The 18791-nt window shown below is 42.6% G+C and overlaps 1 long non-coding RNA gene across 2 annotated transcripts; it reads left to right on the forward strand.

The window, feature by feature from the left end:
• The first annotated feature begins 8319 nt into the window (after positions 1–8319).
• LOC101751432 lies at positions 8320–16912 on the forward strand. 2 transcript variants are annotated; one of them, XR_001464016.4, is made up of 4 exons: positions 8320–8853; positions 9139–9200; positions 9648–14667; positions 15447–16912. It is a non-coding gene; the product is annotated as an uncharacterized LOC101751432 (long non-coding RNA). The 2 variants fall into 2 exon arrangements; XR_003073315.3 differs by having other exon boundaries at positions 14241–14667.
• Positions 16913–18791: the final 1879 nt, after the last annotated feature.

An 18791-nucleotide genomic window follows, 5' to 3' on the forward strand; every position in this document is an offset into this window, starting at 1 on the left:
TAAAAAATACTCTTAATTAAAATGATTAGGTCTTGTAGTGGATTTAAATGTTGTTGTTGTTGTTTTTCCTATCACTTTAGGATCCTCATATAAAGGAGACTCAGGACCTTTATTTTTAATTATGCGTCCAGATAAAACGGTATTATTTGTGAATGTTGGTATGGCCTTTAATAGCCCACTCTTAATTTGAACTATTGAAGAAGAACAGTAATCAAGACTGCATTCTAATGACTGAAAATTCACTTTATAATATTAAAAGATGTGATTTATATGCTAAGTCAATAGACTCTTAAAATAAGACACTAAAAGTAAAGGTTATATGTACCTAGTTTAACTGAGCTGCCGGGAGGAGTCCTTGTATATCGTGTTTGCCTGGTTTGAGTCTTTAAGGATGAATTAATAGGTATTTAAGAGGCAAATGCTGCTACAGCCTCACTGTAGGACAGTCTTCTCCTGCTCGTGTGTCACAGCTGTCCATGCAGATGGTGGTGACCTTGTTCCCCAAGGAACCACTCACTTAGCTTTACCCAGGTACCCTTTGGAGGCCCATAGTTTCTCCTTGTGGCCTCTAACATCGGGAAAGTCTCAGCCCAATCTTGGGGGAGGGAGGAGGCCTTGCAGCTGAGAAGGACAGACCTCGAGGCTGAGTCTGTATGGAGATCAGTCCCATCGTCCTGTCCACAAACCTCCATGAGTGCTACACTGTTCTTCACCTCATCTTCCCTCATCCGCGATATCTTCCTGAACCAGGGGTCGTAATCGTGTGTTCAGTGATCTGTTCCAGGGAAATCAGGAAACTTCTTCCCTGCACAGTCTGAATTCTTACTCTGACTTATGTGGTGAGAACTCTCAGATACAAGTTTGGTAGGGGAGGTCCAAAACATGGAACTGTGGGGAACTGCTGAGGTTTTGGCACAATCCTTGCACAGGGAGCTGGCTGAACCCCTCTCCTTGGTAACTCTGTTGCATTCCCACAGTGTGAACAAGCATCATGGCTAGGTGAGGTAATTCCAGTATTCACACAAATGCTGTCCAGCCTGCTACAGAGGGCGAGGTGAGGCAGTAGGATTTTCACCCACATGTTTTCAGGAGGACTGATGTTTCTCATTTGTTTGTTTGTTAGTGAAACACTGGTTTATTTGGGGAATTTCAGCTATGAAGCAACCCATATCTGGAGAATTAAGTGAGCTTTCTTGTTTTGGCTTTCGTTATTTTCTTCTTGCTCTTTTCTTTATCTCACAGGTCAAATCCACTAAGCAGACTGGAGTAGGTGAGGGAGGTTTGGTGTTGGTTTTTGGTTGTTTTTCAGTCCCTTTTGACCTGGAGATATAGTGTTCATATGAGGAGCGTATGGCCTGTATCGCTTGGAGTGCACTCTCCAAAATCTTTAGTGCCATCTTCAAAAACTGTTAGTTGCTGACTTTGTTCCCATGCCCTGCCTTCACCTGCTGTGGGCATGACTTGGGTAGGTCCAGATGGGAATTTTGGAATCTCAGTCCAAAAAGGTCATCCCAAAAATACCCCAAAGTCCCTACTCGGTGTCTGCCTTACATACATCTCCTTGGTCTACACACTTGCCCAGTACAGCTCTGCTTCTGCTTGCAGAGACCCCTCTTTCCAAGGGCTGAGCTCTGGTGTTAGGGTCAGCCACCTAGCTGTGGCCTTGCAAATCTGTCACTAATAATAGCTAACCCTCTGCTCATGGTTCATTGCTGCTGCAAAAACCCATTTTGGTTCTACCTTATATGTTCTATGTAGAGACAGCACAAGAGATCAGAAGACCTAAGCAGAATGAGATGTATATGGGTCACAATGGTTACAAATGTAAGTGCCTGCTTCAGAAATAGGAGCTGGACATGTCAAGCAGCCTATAAATAAGCAACTTTGGGGCCCAGGCTTCCAGTCACATGTATATGTCACAGAAATGCCTGTTACAGCTCTTGAGCACTTCAAAACTGAAGTTAAAGCTATAGGCACGTGACCAGGAGCAAGAGTGTGAGGAAACCTGTGAAGTATAGCAGGTCACATACAGGATTTGTAAACTGTATTACAATACCTCCATGGGACACCTCCATAGGAAGGGTTTGCAGCAGGCTACTTGTGGCCTTGAACAAAGTTGTCAGGTTGCATCCATCTTATTTTGGGCCAACAAGTACTGACCCTTAAGGTGGCAGCTGTAACCTAGTCTGTCTGCCAACAGCAACCCCTCACCCTTTGTGCCTGTCCCATTTTCCTTGAGCACTCCCAGTGAGGATGAGCCTGATATATCAAACTTTTTCAGTGGCTAGAAAATAAAGAAAAAGGGATGAATTAAACTGTGATTTAGTGATTTTGTGATTAGCTGTATTTGTGGGGCTGCAACAGCTCTGTGTGGATCTATAGTGGGAGAACCAAATCACCCCCCCAAAAATACTCTTATGAAAGAAGAAAAAAGAATATAACTCAACCAATTCTCCAGTTGGTTCAGTGTTGGTTCAGCTGCATTTGGGTCATAACATGATCCTTAATTCACTTTTTTGCTCTTGATAAGATGACATGCAGTCTGCCTGAGAGACTCAAATAACAGGAAGCATTCCGTCTCATTAGTAAGGGGAACAAAATATTGGGAATATCATCTGCACAGGGAGCGATACTGTTTTGAGCACAGCCTGGGAGAGTTCTTGTACAGATGAACAGACCATTGGTCAGTATATGTGTTCAGACAAAGTACTGATCTGTACTTCTAGATAGGCTTAGGAGGTGTGTGTGGAAGGAGGACATCCCACATCAAGGAGAATTGTAGGATTTTTTCCTCTGAAGTCTTTCCCTCATAATTGTACCTAAGGCACGCAACAGGACATATTTTTAAAGGCAAGAAAGGCAAGCACAGCGCAGGATTACTGCAGAGGGATTATTATCCCCAGCTTAAATGTGGAGTGGGCTGGCATTTAACTGTGCAGTGGGACTGCAAGCATTCCTTTTTGTGCTGTTTTTGTGCAGCAGCTCACACAATTGAGCCATGGACTTCGCTGGCTCTGTAGTAATTAAAATTATTTGTTTAAAAATAAATGTGGTCATTGCTTTTAAAAAGATTCCAGTTAGCATAGATTGTATCAGCATAGTCTCCTGTTCTGTGTAAAAGTTCCTGAAATAAGGACTTTTTATGAGACCTGTTAATGAACTCATGTTCACACCCTGTTAGCAAGTTGAAGGATTTTAATGTTCCATATTGGTACCTTCAGTATCTCATGTTTTTGTACAAGGGCAGAAGTAGAGGGCTGCTGTTAAATGGTGAAATGGCTTCGTGCAGATCAGAGTCTGCCATTCAGGACCTCTGGCACCAGGGACTTTCTACCCCTTCCCCTTCCTGATGAGTTCAGTCCAGGGAAGCCTATCACCTCAGGAGTAGACTATCATCCTAGCTGCCACTAAGGTTTCTGAGCAGCCAGACATTATTTATTCCCGAGGTTGGGTCTTTTGAAGCCTTCCAGAGAATCAGAAATTCAGGTCTTTGCCTGCAAAATGTGAAACAAACAAACAAACAAACAAACAAAGAGTCCAGAGTGCTGAAAACCCATCCAGAGCACCCCACAATTTGGCACAAAAAAAAAAACCCAAGACCAGGAGGGTAAAGTGGGTCTTCTTCACTGACTCATCCAGGAGAAAGGCCTTGCTATGCCATTCCTTCCCATCTTAGGGTAGCTGCCTCAGCAGGATAGCCTGGGGGACTCCAACCACTGCAGTACCCTCCTGACTGCTGCTGCTGACCTTGGGGTTGCTCTTGAAGAGCCAAACTTTGCTGTCCCTCCCCAGGAGTGGAGTTTCTGAGAAAGCTCTCTCGTGCTTATCAAGCCCTCTTCAGAGGTGATGAATTGCTGCTGATAGTTCTCTTCATGTGAGTCAAATACACCATGAGGAACTACGTAAGGCTTCAGTGTTGATTAAGGCACTCTGTGGTTATCCACTGGCATGCGTCTGTCATTATCTGTTAATTAAGCTAAGTAAAAGACCAACACTGGCTTTAAGAGCCATCCCCAGGCATATTCTTACTGCATGTTTATATGCTAGCATCGGCAGAAAATGAGTTAGGTAGTTCTTTTCTGGCTGTATTTGCTCCTAATTTTAGACACCATCATCTTGCTTCTGGCATGGCTGAAATTTTATGCCATGTCCAGCTTACAGCAACCTGCATACTGTCAGTCCACACCAATGATGGCAACTCATGCTATCTGTAACCCTCATCTGGGAGTATGAAAAGGATTTCCAGGAAAACCCTTGGTGGGATGATACAGTGCATTACTGGAGTCAGTGCTGGCCAATATCGTTGGCTCTGAACGAAATGAGTATTTTTGGCTGGCGTGGGGCTTCCCCACAGTCACTGCTCCTCAGCCTTCCTGCTGCAGTCCCCAGGCTGTGGGGACTCACTGGACACACACAGGTGCCCAAGTAGGCACCCAGAATTCTGGACTGATCCTTGCCTATTTTCTCCAGTTTTCCAGCTCAGAGGTGCCTATGGTGATAGATATAGCCACATGGGTGACAGCACTCAGAACTGCAGATATGCTCCTCAGCATTACTCTCATGTCTAAGGATCAAGCTTGTGGGCCATGCCATTCCTTGTCAATTTGCACCAGCCTCAAAGGCGGGCAGGGAGGAGAGAACCCCAGCCCCAGAAGCAGAAGCATCTCCTGCAGTCTAAAGTTTGGACAGCAGTCTCAGCAAAACTTAGTTGTGTTCAGTGTGTCTTTTTGACAGATGCATTCTTGGAACATCCCAAATCCACAAATCTTGAAGAAATCTTTATATGGATAAAAAATAACTGTTGATTGAAAATGTCAGTATGTATTAAAACAAGAGCTGCACTTCTCAGGAAGTAACTGAGAACAATGCAATTTCCTTAAAACTTCATTATTCTGAAAGAGGGTGCAGTAAGGCCTACTTCTAACCAAATATCACAAAATATATCCTAATGATGCCCAAAAGGAAAACTAATCATTTAATAAAGTTTCACCTTTACATTTCTCATTATCTACTCTCATATCCTTTTCATATTAGTTACTTAACGTTTCTAGAAGGCAAAAAAGAAAAACTTTAAAAGACAATGTCATGATTTATACACACTATTATTCTTTATTCCTTTGCAATCCACTATACCTCATCTATGTCTAAAAGTCAGTTGTTTGATGTAGCCAAAATTTTTCAGTTAAGAAAATGTTTTCAACATTGAGCCTAATGAACATCTTCATTTCCAGTATTGTGGTAGATTCAAGAAATCAGATTTTACAGGATAACAGGTTTTGAATCAGTGGTGGTACTCTGGAGATCCTTGACACTAGGATGGATGATGAAACAAATGAACTAAAGCTTCATCTCAAATGGATTTTGAGTAAAAAAGAGGTTACAGTTAAATTTTCTATGACTTCTCACCTCAAAAACTGTCTGTTTTTCATCAAAGTGATCTTCTCTATCTTTGGTTACTATGAAAGAAGTTCAAGCCTTAGCCCAAACCATCATTGTGTTTCTGTGGTTCTCCTACTTAAGACTCACCAGATGGAGCTGTGCTCATAAAGTCAAGGTTTTCCAAGTCTAGAAAAGTCTCAGCAGTAAGCACAAACAGTTCTGCAGCCTGAAATCTTGAAAATTGAAAGGAGCCTGTGCTGGTTTGCTTGATAAATACGTGACATTTTGATGTAATGTGTTTCTGACTATCCAACTGTGCAGTGTATAACCACTGCTCACCTCCTCAGTTTTGCCTAGCTGCTCCCTCCTAAACAATTCCTTATTAGAGTGCCTCACAGCATGCCAGGCACTTTGCTTGCCACCAGCCCGAGCAGATGGAAATATGCGTGCCTCTAAGAAATGTGACCTTGTTAGGCTGCTCGTCCTTCATGTGTGAGCGAGAGAGATGTAGAGCGTTACGCCCGCCACCTCTCCAAGGGTGAGGAGACTCCAACAGCGTGTGTGCATGTCTCCTGGTAACGCTGTCTTGATATGATCAACACTGCAGATACTGCTTTTCAGCATCGCCACATTGCTACAAAACGTACGCTTGCCCCCTCCAGTGCTTACTCTCTCTTCACCTCCTGGAAATCACACCTGAGGGCTAAATGTGGTGCATCAGGGGCTGCTATGGTGGAGGGCAGAGTAGCTGCCCTTTTGGCATACATTAAAAGGGACAATTGTGAGATAAGCACAAAAATAGAAAGCAAATGGGTGAATGGAAAAAGAGGATGAATAGAGGTTTGTAAATAGTTTTGATCCATGACTTGATCCTAAAAGAAAGTTCTAAAAAATGACAGTAATCTGTTTTGCCCACACCGTGTTTTGCTACAGAATAAGCGGGATTTGTCTCACTTAATACAATATACAGGAAAGTTATGTCTAAAGTCTGTGGGCATGACCAAAGAAGGGAAGAACGAACTTCTCTTCTTCTGACATCCTTTAGATTCTTAATAGTACTCTGGAGAAACCTATGCATCTCTGGAAAAAGAGGCCAAAGTAGTCACCTCTGCCCTCAGGGCTCCAGGATGTTGCCCACACAGATTTGTCTAGTGCTGTTGGATATATCCTGGGGTCTCTAAGATGCTCCTATGGGTCAGACAGAGAAGACAAACATTCTGCTCAGAGAAGCTGTGGGTGCCTCAGCCCTGGAGGCACTCAAGGCCAGGTTGGTTGGGGCCCTGGGCAGCCTGAGCTGGTGGAGGGAGGGCAGCCCTGCTCACGGCGGGAGGTTGGATTTGGATGGTCCTTGAGATCCTTTCCAACCCCAGAAATTCTGTTTATCTATGGGTGATTCTGTGGTACAGGAGCTACAGGCAACTGTACTGTTGTGGCTGCCTGGCATACCCCCTGGTACCTCACACTGTGAGAGTCACTTCTGTGTATGCAGTTGAATCAGCTCCTTGACTTGCAGGTCTCTATATCAGGGCTGGTGAATTTTCCCACCAACACCCTAAATAACCACACAGCTCATTTCCTTAATAAGAATAAAAAGTGTTCCTGTTATAACTGTGTGAACTTCAGGCAGCCAAGCCCAGCCTCTCTTCTGAAGTGTGCTGTAGGGGCAAATGGAGGGCACCGTTCCCAGATGAATCACAGCTGAAGGCAAAATTTTGATGCCCTAGAAGTCCCCTTCCCATTTAAAACATCTTCTTAGTGGAGGAGTGTTGCCAAGTTTGGGAGAGTTCAAGGGAAGAACTGCAGGGACTCAGCCTGGGCAACAGTGGAAGCTCCCTGCTGGCCATCCTGAACCTCTTGTCCACACCCCCAAACCTCCATACAACTTCCAGACCCTATTAATCTTCTGCTGGCATTTCAGAATTCTCCATATGAAGGAAGGAAGAAAATGTACTAAGATATTATCAGGGATAAATGGGAATTTTTGTCCCTATGTCACTACCATCATTTGAAATGAAATAAATCTGAGCACTTTTAGCACATTTGAATGTTTAAGATTACCAAAGCCTGACAACAGGAAGCAAAATAATTTGGCTGTAATCCTCTGCCCTGTACTACCAGTGGCACAATTCCACTGATTCAGCTGGATAAGGATCGAGCTATCAGAAACTTCATATGTGCTTTCCAGATTGTGCGGTGTGGATGACTGATAACAGCTCTTAAGAAGTATTAGCTCACCGAGCCGTTGTTAGCAGTAGGCAAGTAAGATTCAGAAGACAGACGGTCAGAAACAAGTTAGCACTCAGGACAACTTAAAAGCAAGCACTGATACCCTATATCTCTCCTTTGTTCAGGGCGATGAGGAGGTTGCCAGCTAAAGCACGTCCTCTCCTTTTAGGGTTTAAGTCCTCGCTGTTGGCAAATTGTTTTCATGTTTGGTAAACTGGCCAACTTGTGACCTGTTAGTTGCTGACAAGTGAAGAGGGTGCTCTTCTACCCTTGGGACAGTATTCAAAAAATAATAGGCTAGATCCTCAAATCTGATCTGGCACTTCTGAGGAGCTCAGGAGGCAAAAAGGAGCTAGCAACCATCCTGCTGCAAGTGGACAACCAGAAATACCTCTCCTGCACACCCCACCTTGCAGGGAGGGCAAAAAAATAAGATGCAGGTGGAGATCTGCCCCCATATAGAGTCCACCTTAACCTCCACTAACATAGTGTAAGTGAGGAGTTTTAACCCATAGGCAGGATATACTCTCCTGAGAAAACCCAGCTGTTCTGATTCTGATAGCCTCTGATCTGTGGCTCAGCCTACGTCAGATTGCTCTGAGTTCTGCCACCAGCTGTCTGCCATCAGCATTTCTTGGGAGAACTTTTCAGCAACATCCGAGCCAAATTTCTGTGGGAGTGGAGAAGAAAGAGGAAAGGTATTTTGAGTTCCTTGACTCTTTTCTCGTTGCTCTTCACCCAGACTGCTTGTTTTCTGTCCTTCCTACATGGAAATGCCTCTCTGCTCCTGAGAGGGACACAAGATTTCCTTCACTCTCCTTAGCTGCTCTACCTAAGAGTGAGGAATGGGAGGCAGAACCATAGGGGAAGATTCTTCTGGGCCTTGATGGAGTTCCAGAGAAGAAAGAAACGTCTTTCCTGGGAAGGAAAACATTGGCAGCATGAATTATTGCCAATACCAACTGTTGAGAAAAAGACAAACAATGAGGCAGATTTCAACAAACTAGAGATTAAAAGCGTGCCTCTGGATTGTGTTAATGGCCTCCTGCTGCTTCAGCTTGCTGTGTAGGGAAGGGCTGGAGCTGTGTGGGAAGGGATGGACTAGTTGTTACCTTTAATGGCTTTCTTTATCTATCACAAGGATTGAAAGTGTTGTTTTGAAAATTGGAAGCCGATGGTCTTACTCAGTCCTCTGTCTTCAGGACCTGCAGTAAAAGATTTAAAGATATTTAACCACTGGATGAAATGGTGAGTGAGCAACATTGTCAAAGTGCATGCAGCACATCTGGCTGTCTTCTCTTCTCTTTTCCTAAAACACATTTGATCTATTTTTTAAATTATTATTTTAAAAATATTTTTAAACCAAAGTAGTAACCTAGATGTTTCTACCCCTTTTTTTCCTTTTATTTTTCTCAAAAATAAATAAAAATCCTTGCAAAACAAGGGGAAAGCACTGCTCAGCTGGTACAAAGTATTTTTGCACTTGTGCCATTTGGCACGTGATGCAGTTATTATTTATCTGTATTGCCATAGTGCCTGGGCACCCCGACAGAGACCAGAAATGCACAGCAAAGAACAATGCTTCTGTTGTGAAGGTGAGTAACAGATTTTAAGCTAAGAACAAATCTTTACATTTGTTTGACAGATCCCTTAGTACCTTTCAGAACATGATAAAAATTAGAATATAGATGAGTTAAAATAAGGACACGTTGAGGTTCTATAAGATAATAAATCTGAAAAAATGCCGGAATACTTGCGACATATACACCAAATACAACGAGCAGAGACCTTCTAGCAGTTAAAAACAAGAAGTAGGTCCTTCTACGCTATCAAACATAAAATGGAAAAGTATTTTTATGTCTTTTCTTTAGGCTCAGCAATGGCAAATAACGCACAATTTCAAATTGCCACCTCCCCTTTGTTTGAGGCATATGAGTGGATTCTGTCACCTAATGTGGTGACAACCTCAACTCTACGGGCTTCTAGGTTTTTTTGTTTTTGTTTTCTCTCTAACTAGCTGCTTATTTTCTTGATTCTTGTAGGAAAGAAGAAAAAAGCAACACAAAACCCGCAGATATTTAAGAGCTCTGCCCCTCTTCCAGTGTATATGAAAGTGATCCAAGGTTCTTAGTGGTTGTGTGATACACACACTCAGAATGGCTGTAGAAAGGACATCCACAGCAATGTAGCTAACGCGCTCCTCGCTCCTAAAAGTCTTTCAGCATTCTGCAGAGCCCAGGGGCCCCAAAACCTTACTAAACAGTCTCCTCTATATCAAATTAATTAGGAAATTTGTTTTAGAAGTATGTTCCCAGTTTTGCCTTCATGTTAGCGTTTCCAAACTTTCCCCAGAACCAGCTCTAGTGTTTTAAAGCAAGTGCCATGTGGGAGGAGAGAAATAGTGCTGAGCAAGAGCAGGAGCAGTACAGGATGGCTATGTGCCAGGTTCTGCCTCGTCATCCTGAAATCCAGTTCTGTGGGAGCTGTGAGTCACTTCCATGGATATAAAAGTAGAAAGTTTATACAAACCCAAGGAGAGCTGTGGAGTTTTATTGCCAATTCCCTGCTGGCTGCTAGCTCTACAGTTTCTTGCCTGGTTCTCCATCTCACCCCTGGATTTTCTCAGTCCTCAATTGCTCGGTAATTTTCTGCCTTATCTCTAGAGCCATGCTACTTTTGTCACTCAGGAGCTGCAAGCAAAACAAGCACGCTGACCTCAGGAGGAGAAAAGGGAGGGTGGGTGGGTCAGATCGTGACTGTGCCAAGTTCATACCTGCACAGTGTCTGACCTGCCAAACGGAGTCAGGGTGTCTCCCTTTGGGGGCCTAGCCAGTCCCCACAGCCCCCAAGGAGAGGCTGTTATCTCTGAGATGGGGTTAGGGGAGATGTTGGGAGCAGCAGGAGAGGAGTCTTCAAGCAGAAGAGAAAACGAGATGGGAGATTGTCCTGTCTCCGAGATTAATGGCCTTCACTGGCAAACATTAAGTCAAGTCCGGACAGGAATTCCACATCATATTCAAGTGTTAAAAGACAGAAAGATAGAGAGATAGAAGGGAAAGTAAGAGATAATTAATATGAAATGGTTGTCTCTGGTCCTTGTGTAAGAAAGAGTCAAGAAGGTCAGGGCCACAGGGTGATGGGTCAGACATCAGTGTGATCAAACACTCATCAGCATCAACAGACCCCATATCTCTTACCTGGTTAGACCATAGTACAGCAAAAGACTTATCTTCCCCTGAACTCAGTTCTGATCTTCCAGGATAAACTCAAACAGTGCAGAAGGCAGTGGATCCCACTCTCTTTGATTCCAGAAAAAGAAGGGTTTTGGCACTCACTCATTACTTTTTAAGATAACATTTTTGATAGCCATTAAAAATAAATAACATGAAAGGTTGCATGGACTACAAGTTAGGGTATAACTCTGATCATCGTTCAGAGCTTTGCTGTGTCATGGAAGTGAATGAGGGAACAGCTTTTGACCTCTTTTCTTTAAATTAATAATGGAGGGCACAGATTTTTTTTCTTCATCTGCAGAAGCGATTTAAATTAATATATTGAAAAAAATAATCCTATTTAATGATGGCTTTACTGAACTACTGGGTTGTATGTTTTGTTTTCTGTTTTTATTGGATTTTCTTTCCGGTTACAAAGCGTGGTAACTAAGCCACTTTACTTACATTTCTACTAATTCATCTTCTCCTTCTGCTTGCTTCTTCCATATGGTCATAATCCAATACCGACACAACAATCGTCTGCACCATCTCAGCTAATTACACCACAGTGCTTTGAGACTTTTGATGAGGATTAAATGACATGGTGACAGCTTTCTGCTTTGATATTTCTGCTGCCTGTTCTTACATCTTCACCAGTAAATTAGAGAGAATGCAGAAAAAGGTCAACACACAGTCCAGAAGGAAAGTGATCAGTGTTCTGTGCATTCATAGTTTTTGGTCCATAGAACTGATTTTTAGTCTGAAATTTCCCTTAAGAAATGGTAGTTGGTTGCATATTAGCTAAATGGAGGCCATAGAGGTTTATGCCGTACCGTGGCTGTTCATCAGCCCGTGTGAAATAAAATGAGTTTGGTCCACCTGCAGTGTTATTTTTTACTGCAGATTATCTACCTGGGAAAGGCATCAAGAGAACAAGGCTTCTGCACTACAAACATAACCTGTCTAAACTATAGCAGATTTGGAGAGTAGAGTTATGAAATGACTCATAATCATGGCCCGTCCATGTATGCTGTTATTTAGAAAATAATTTCCTTTTTGTGGGGAGAAAACTATAATGACATATGACCAAAAGTCCAGTCATTTCAGTCACCTGTCTCCAAAAGTGGCTGAAAAGATATATGTCATGATAAGAACAGGAATGCTTTTACCAGTCTCCAAAAATCACTATCACGTTGATCTAAAGAAAGAAAAGTGTGATATGCCTGAGTGAGAAATTCAGGAAAGTTATAAAAGGTCACAGTTAGCTAGGTTTGGATGTGCTATGCAGTATGAGTAGCAGAAAGAATGACACATTAGCAGGAAATAGCATTTTGATCTACATCTCTATACTTCTGGTTACACATCTTAAGAAGACAAAAATAAAATGGAGTTGGTTGGAGGAAGCCCACTTGGGATTTGGTGTCTATAAGATCTCCATAGGTACCTCTCCCCTACAGCCCCCTATCCTACAACTCACTTTAACAGTCAGAAAGTGATGACCAAGTGCCTGTTGAACGCTGAACACTGAGCATCTCTGCCTGCAGAGAGGCTAATTTCAAGCCAGCAAGTACATTTCCAGGAAAAACATCTTTATTAATGTATCCACCATCCTGTGGCCTCTTTTCTGAAGCTTGTTGATGAGTTTTTCAAGAGCTGTTAACATCCAGATGTCTCCTGTCTCAACTGAGAGAGCTTTCTGGAGAGCTTTCCTAGCTTGCACTTTTGTGGTTCATAGCTGTGACATGAAACATCTTTCATGATGGAAAGGAGCGTCCCTTCATGTGACCAGCAGGCCAACACTCTGTGGATCATTAGGCAGCCCAGCATAGGAGCATTGTGTTGAGGAACACAGCGGAGAGTACAGTAATGGACACTTCCGATCTGGCATATCCTAAATACTGAATACTTGGATAATTTATGCTTATGCATACATTCCTTGGTGAGAGAACAAAACAAGATCTGATAATGTTTCTCTTAAGCAAGTCTCAACAAAATCATAGCTCTTGCTTGACAAGTAATGAGACTGCTGTTTTTCCTCCTTCTTTTTTGAAGGCTTCATATGAATTTTTGTAGTCTTGGGTTATTGCCCTGGGGAATGGAATATAATTTGAGTGACTGAATGTACTGTCTTTATTTTGACTTTGAGTGGGGTTGGGTCTAACAAACAAAGAAGCTTCCATGTGAGCAGCCCGGACAAGAGTAGCCTTTTTCATCCAAGCAAATTGTGCAGCAGGAAGGAGATCTACAAACAACAACTTAAAAACCCTGGTGATGACTGCAAGCTGCACATTCTTATTGTGCTGATGGTTTGTGTACTCCTTTACTCTTTTAATGGAGGGCTTTCTCAGACAGCTCAGAAACCCTGGCCGTAGCAGAAAGGTCACACGAGTGAAGATGAGAAAGACCCTGGAGAGCTTCAGTGTGGGTGAGCCATCAGAGCAACCTATACGGAAGAGCAAAGGGTCTGTGAAGGGTTACAGGACACTCAGGCCACCACAGGTGAATTCCCCCACTGGAGGGGTGTGACAGAGACAGGGAGAGAGCTCCGTACTTGTTGCAGTCACTCTGAGGGAATGTTTCCCAGCTTTTCTCCCCCAGCTTCAATACCAAGACCAGAAGACGCAGGACCCCAGTAGACCAAGCATCTCCAGCAATCTCATGGCTTCAGATATTTCTGGGACTGATGGCTGATATGAACAAATATTTGGGGGATTAAAAAACCCGTCTGGTATGAAAGGAAATATTTCTGTATTAACTTTGGTCAAGGCTAACAAACCTCAAGTTAGTATGAGCATTATCCCTGTTTTCTGCTTTAGTCCAATTAGAGAATCTCATGGTGCAAAAACTGCCATATAAGCAATGTGTTGATACATGAGAATTAATGGGTGGTTAAAATTAAAACAAACAAACAAACAAACAAAAAGGTAAAATGATTATTTAAATGAAAAACTGCAAGAAGTATTCTGGTTCACAGAGATAAGGAAACCATGTCTATTCTATTTCATCTGTTATACTTTTTTATCTTGGCAATTTCTCTTTGAAAACTATGAAAACATTTGTAGCTGCCTGAGGATTCTGTGGGAAAACATCTACTTTTTAGCAGTTATCCTCATCTGTTCCTATGACTTCTGTGTACTGCTGTTGTGACAACAGATCAATTACAGCTATTCTAGTTTCCAACTGAATTTGGATTATTGGGTCATTTTAAGGCCTTCTCTGAATCAACTGCATGCTCTACATAAGTTATTATGTAAGTCAAGGTATTTCATTTTCTAAAGAAGCAAAGAAAATGTTTTCTAGACCAATATATTGCTGTATATTTTGCCCTACTTCTTTTTCCAGTGGAAAATGGAGAAGAATGTAGTGCAGGATATCATGCAAACTTTCTCTGTTTAGCTGTGTGATGTTAATATTTTATTTCAGTTATTTACAGTGTATAAACTTGGAGCTCAATGAGGTAAATGGGGAAGCTGGAATTCACAAACATCACTGCAAATCCCATCAACAGTTAAAGACAACAGGTCTGAAACGCTCCTCAGTGTGTATGAAACTGACTGTGCAAACACTAAACAGTCACTTTGGGTAAAATGACATTTGCAACTTAGAGGCAAGGATAGTTACAGAAATTATTCCATTTGAGCAAATTCACCTTTACCAGAAAGACCCTACTGAGTCATTTGAAACTTCATATCTGACAAGGGAGTGGGAAAACCAGCTAAGAGCACCCTGAAGCAACCAGGATCTCTTGGTCAAGTGCAAGAGCTGGGTTGTAACAACAAAAGGGGCTGCTACGTGGCAACTGATGAGAAGCAGGAGCGTGTTTGGCTTACAGCAGCACTAAAGTAAACAGGTAAGAGCGCTGGGCTGGATGGAGATGTGTGTCTGTTCCACACTGCAGAGTGCGATCTGAGATATCTAAACAGATTTCCAGCACGTGCTCTTACGGCCATCCCCCTCTCCCACACCTGGGTCTAGTTCAGGCATATAAGCAACCTTACTGCAGCCACTGAGACACAGCCACCAGTGGGAAGAAATCAAGCCAACTACTTAAATGAACTGTTGGTCCTAGGGACTCAGCAGTAGGCACTGCAGTGGCATTTAATGGGCTTCACTATGCAGCCATGACCCATGTTGTCTTGGTAGGAGCATGACCTCTGTTCCATCCTGATGTGTTGAGGCAACTTCTTGATGATAACTCACATCTCATCTGCTTCACATCAAAGGCCATAATCTATCTAGGCAAAGAGAAGGGAAAGGGAAGGGAAAGGGAAGGGAAGGGAAGGGAAGGGAAGGGAAGGGAAGGGAAGGGAAGGGAAGGGAAGGGAAGGGAAGGGAAGGGAAGGGAAGGGAAGGGAAGGGAAGGGGAAAGGGAAGGGGAAAAGGAAGGGAAAGGGAAAGAGGAAGGGAAGGGAAAGGGAAAGGAAGGGAAGGGAAGTACAGTTTCTCCAGAAAGATTTGCCCTTACTCAGAGACACATAATGATGGCAAGTACAGCATTCTCCTTTGTTACTTGTTCCAGCAAGTAAGTCTCACAGCTGAAAAAATCTGTCACTGTTTCTGATTTGATGATTTGAATTCACTTGGATTTAACCTTCAGATACTAAGACTCTCTTTTTTTTCCTCACACAGGAAATTGCACACAGAATCTGACCCTCCCTTCAGCCTGTTTTTTGAAGAATTAGCAGATTCTTGTCTCTGAGCATAAGGCAGTTTTTTCAGCCTTCCATTCATCTTGGTGGCTCTTTGCTGCAGGCTCTGTACCCTTTCAAGTCCCCGTGAAAATCAGGATACCAGAATTACTTGCTGGTGTCTATGTTGACAACTGAGCTAAATTTAATTTTCTGCTCCTCTGATTATATACCCAGGATCTAGGCTGCTGGCACTGCCCCAGGTAACTGCTGCTCCTTGTCTGGTGTCACCTCTCAAGCTGCCATAAGGGAGTTGTTGTTCCTGAAGATCCTGTTGCCCACCCCATGACGATGGCCTGGCTTTTGTCTTGTTGTGGTTCTTTGATGTGCAACCTCATTTGGCTATGGCATCACAGCACATTTTGGCTGTAACCCCACACCCGATGGAGGGCACACCCAGAACTGCTCATGGATTCTCCAGTCTGGAGATGAGGGTTGAAGCACAGGTTCACTGAGTGATGGAAGTCGTTCTGCATCACTGTCCCTTCCTCATCATTGTGAACCTCTTCATCATTTATCCATGCTGCTAGAAATAATTTTTATATACTTCTCAGCTGAGAAAGTTCAACTCTAATATAAATACCTGCAAAACAATACTGGAAATGACCCCTTGACAAATAATTTAATAGTTTAAGGCATTTAGTGTGTTGTATTGGTAGCTCTCACCCATGTGTCACACAGGACTCCTTTAAGGAGAATCCAAGCATATCTCTTCTTCTGTCAAGCTGCTTTATCATGCAAACTGGTAATCTTGTCAAGAAAGGAAATCAGATTTTTTTACAAACAGATTGATTTTCCATAAAGCTATGTGGATCAGCATTAATTAAACTCTCTGACTCTGCTTCCTCTTCCATTTTCAAGGCCTTTTGTTATTTTTTATTTGCTAATGTCAGGCTCAATAGCTGAAGTTAGGCTGCTGCTGACACAGAATCAGCATGTTCCCACGCTTCTGGGATTTGCATGGTGCTCTGAGATCTCTACAAAATTACTATCAGAAAAGGTCATTTTTCTTTTTTGCTAACACTAATCAAAACTCTCACTCGTCTTGAATAGTTTGCCATCTCCCTCTAGCAATTGGATGGTATCACAGATAGTATTTTGCTACTGGTAGATGGAAAACAGGCTATCCTGCTTCTCAGCAGAGCCATCCAGCACAGCACCCTGTCACCAGCAGTGCACGAAAGCAATTGCTGAGGAAAGCTGATAAGCACAGGTGAACAGCCCCAAGTGCTCTGCCAACAGCCAGCCACAATACTCATACTTTCTCTTGTATTGCTACACAGTGTATTTTCTAATTTGTATTACTTGCCTTTACAATCCCTACATTCACTATTATGTGTATGTCCATAGGTGTATACAATCTCACAAGCTTCCACTATCGTTATTAAAATCTTAAAGAATTACATACACGTTAGTCAAAGCTCTCTTGATTGCAGAAGAGGTACTTTATAGCCCTGGCTAAGAAAACTTTTGGATATGCCGCTTCAGTACCTGTTGACGCATATTACTTATACTGACCTATCTAATGGAATGCAAATCCCAGTGAAGCACTACTGGTTAGCTGTCTTCCATTGCTGGCTTCTCAGGGAACACATTTACACAAACTTCTTTTTTCCTCCTCACTGAACAGTTGTGAGTCCATAGGGCGATTTTTTCAGCAGCTTTTTACATATATACTTGTAAATATTAGAATATGTATAAATTGGATGTATTTACAAGATAGACCAATTAATGCCCCGACTATGCAGAAGCATCTGTAAAAGTAAGATATCTAGCAGATAACAAGAATACTGTTTACTTTAGTGCACTGACATAATCTAATTAATTTAATCAATTATTACGTACTTGTAGGCCAAACAGGCATGCTGTAGAGAGCAAAGGAGAGTGTCTCTAGATGGCTTTGCCAATTGGAGAGTGCACTGTATGAGAGCATGTGTCATTCATTTAATTTAATGTATGATTAACAACTCCTTAACATGATTAGCACTTCTCTAATTGTGACTGACATGAGAAGTAGTTCATCAGTGTTTCCACATATGCAGCTACATTGATTGTTAAAATGGAAAAGCAAACACATTTGGCAGACAGCAGTCCAGCATTTTGGAATGTTCCAGAGGCTTTTCCAGCAACGTCCCAGTAAACCTCTAATTAGGTCTGACATGAGTGGCTTTACCCATATCCCTGTGTTTTTTTTTTCAAGCTGGCATTTGGCTCTCGTGTTGAGATGGTCTCCAACAGGTGGCCTTTCACTGGACGGCTACCAAGTGACATTGGTGACAGCAAAAATCTGCTTCTGCAGATGAAATACATGGGATATGACAGAGTCAAAAGGCAACATAAAGTGCACAGGAAATGTATCCAGATAAGCTGTGGTCAGTTCTCTTTTTTCCAGTTTTCTTTTTCTTTTTAAAGATGAGCTTATCTGACCTCTGCTCTTCTCTTAAAAAGCCTGGATTTACCCACTCACTGACTTCAGATTTAGTCCAAGGGCATTCAGGAGGCAAACACTGTGTTAATTCTCTCCACTGAAAAACTCCATGTGCTGCAAGAAAAGCATTTGTTATAGGGGGCATTCTCTCTTTTAAAATATAAGTTCTTGCTCTTCAAAATTTACTTCTTATAGGTTTTTTCTGGTACCACATGGTGAAGTCAATGTAGGTCTGTGGCTCGGCATCATTGTGTGGGGCCTTTCGTTTAAGGTAACTCAATACTTCATAGGAGAAGAAGTAGGCTTCTTTCTTTCTGCTGGGTTGCATATGGCCTCCAGGGTAACTCAGACATTGGCCTGACTCCCCAGGCAGTGAGGGAACTGCAGAGTCCTCAGCCCACCTTCAGGCTGGGGCTATTTCCTCCCTGTCAGAAGGTTTCAAAATTAAATCTTCTCACTCAGCCAGGCAGCTGTAAACTGGTCCCTGTGGTCTGAGCCTCTGAAATTGTACTGGAGGAAGGGGGAGGTTGTAGGTGGCAGCCGGCATGGAAAACCCAAGTGCAAACCCTGCTTATTTTATTAAAAGTTTGCAAACCCAGAGGTTAGGTTAGATAAGCACAGTGATAATAACATAAAGAAGCATTTGATATTGAGTGCTTATACTCTAAGGGCATTGCTTTAGCAGAATGAAAGGCCTTTAGAACATCCCTAGATGGCAGCGTCCATTGAGACCAAGGCCCATCTTTACTGCAGTGCTTTCTCTGTGGTACTCAGCTCCAGATGCACGGGTGAATGTAAAGTTACAGGTGAACGGGGACTACCGAGTATGAAAGGAGAAGCAGATCTGCCCTCTTGTGT

The sequence above is a fragment of the Gallus gallus genome, chromosome 1, assembly GCF_016699485.2.
Source record: "Gallus gallus isolate bGalGal1 chromosome 1, bGalGal1.mat.broiler.GRCg7b, whole genome shotgun sequence".
In the NCBI taxonomy this organism is placed as follows: domain Eukaryota; kingdom Metazoa; phylum Chordata; class Aves; order Galliformes; family Phasianidae; genus Gallus; species Gallus gallus.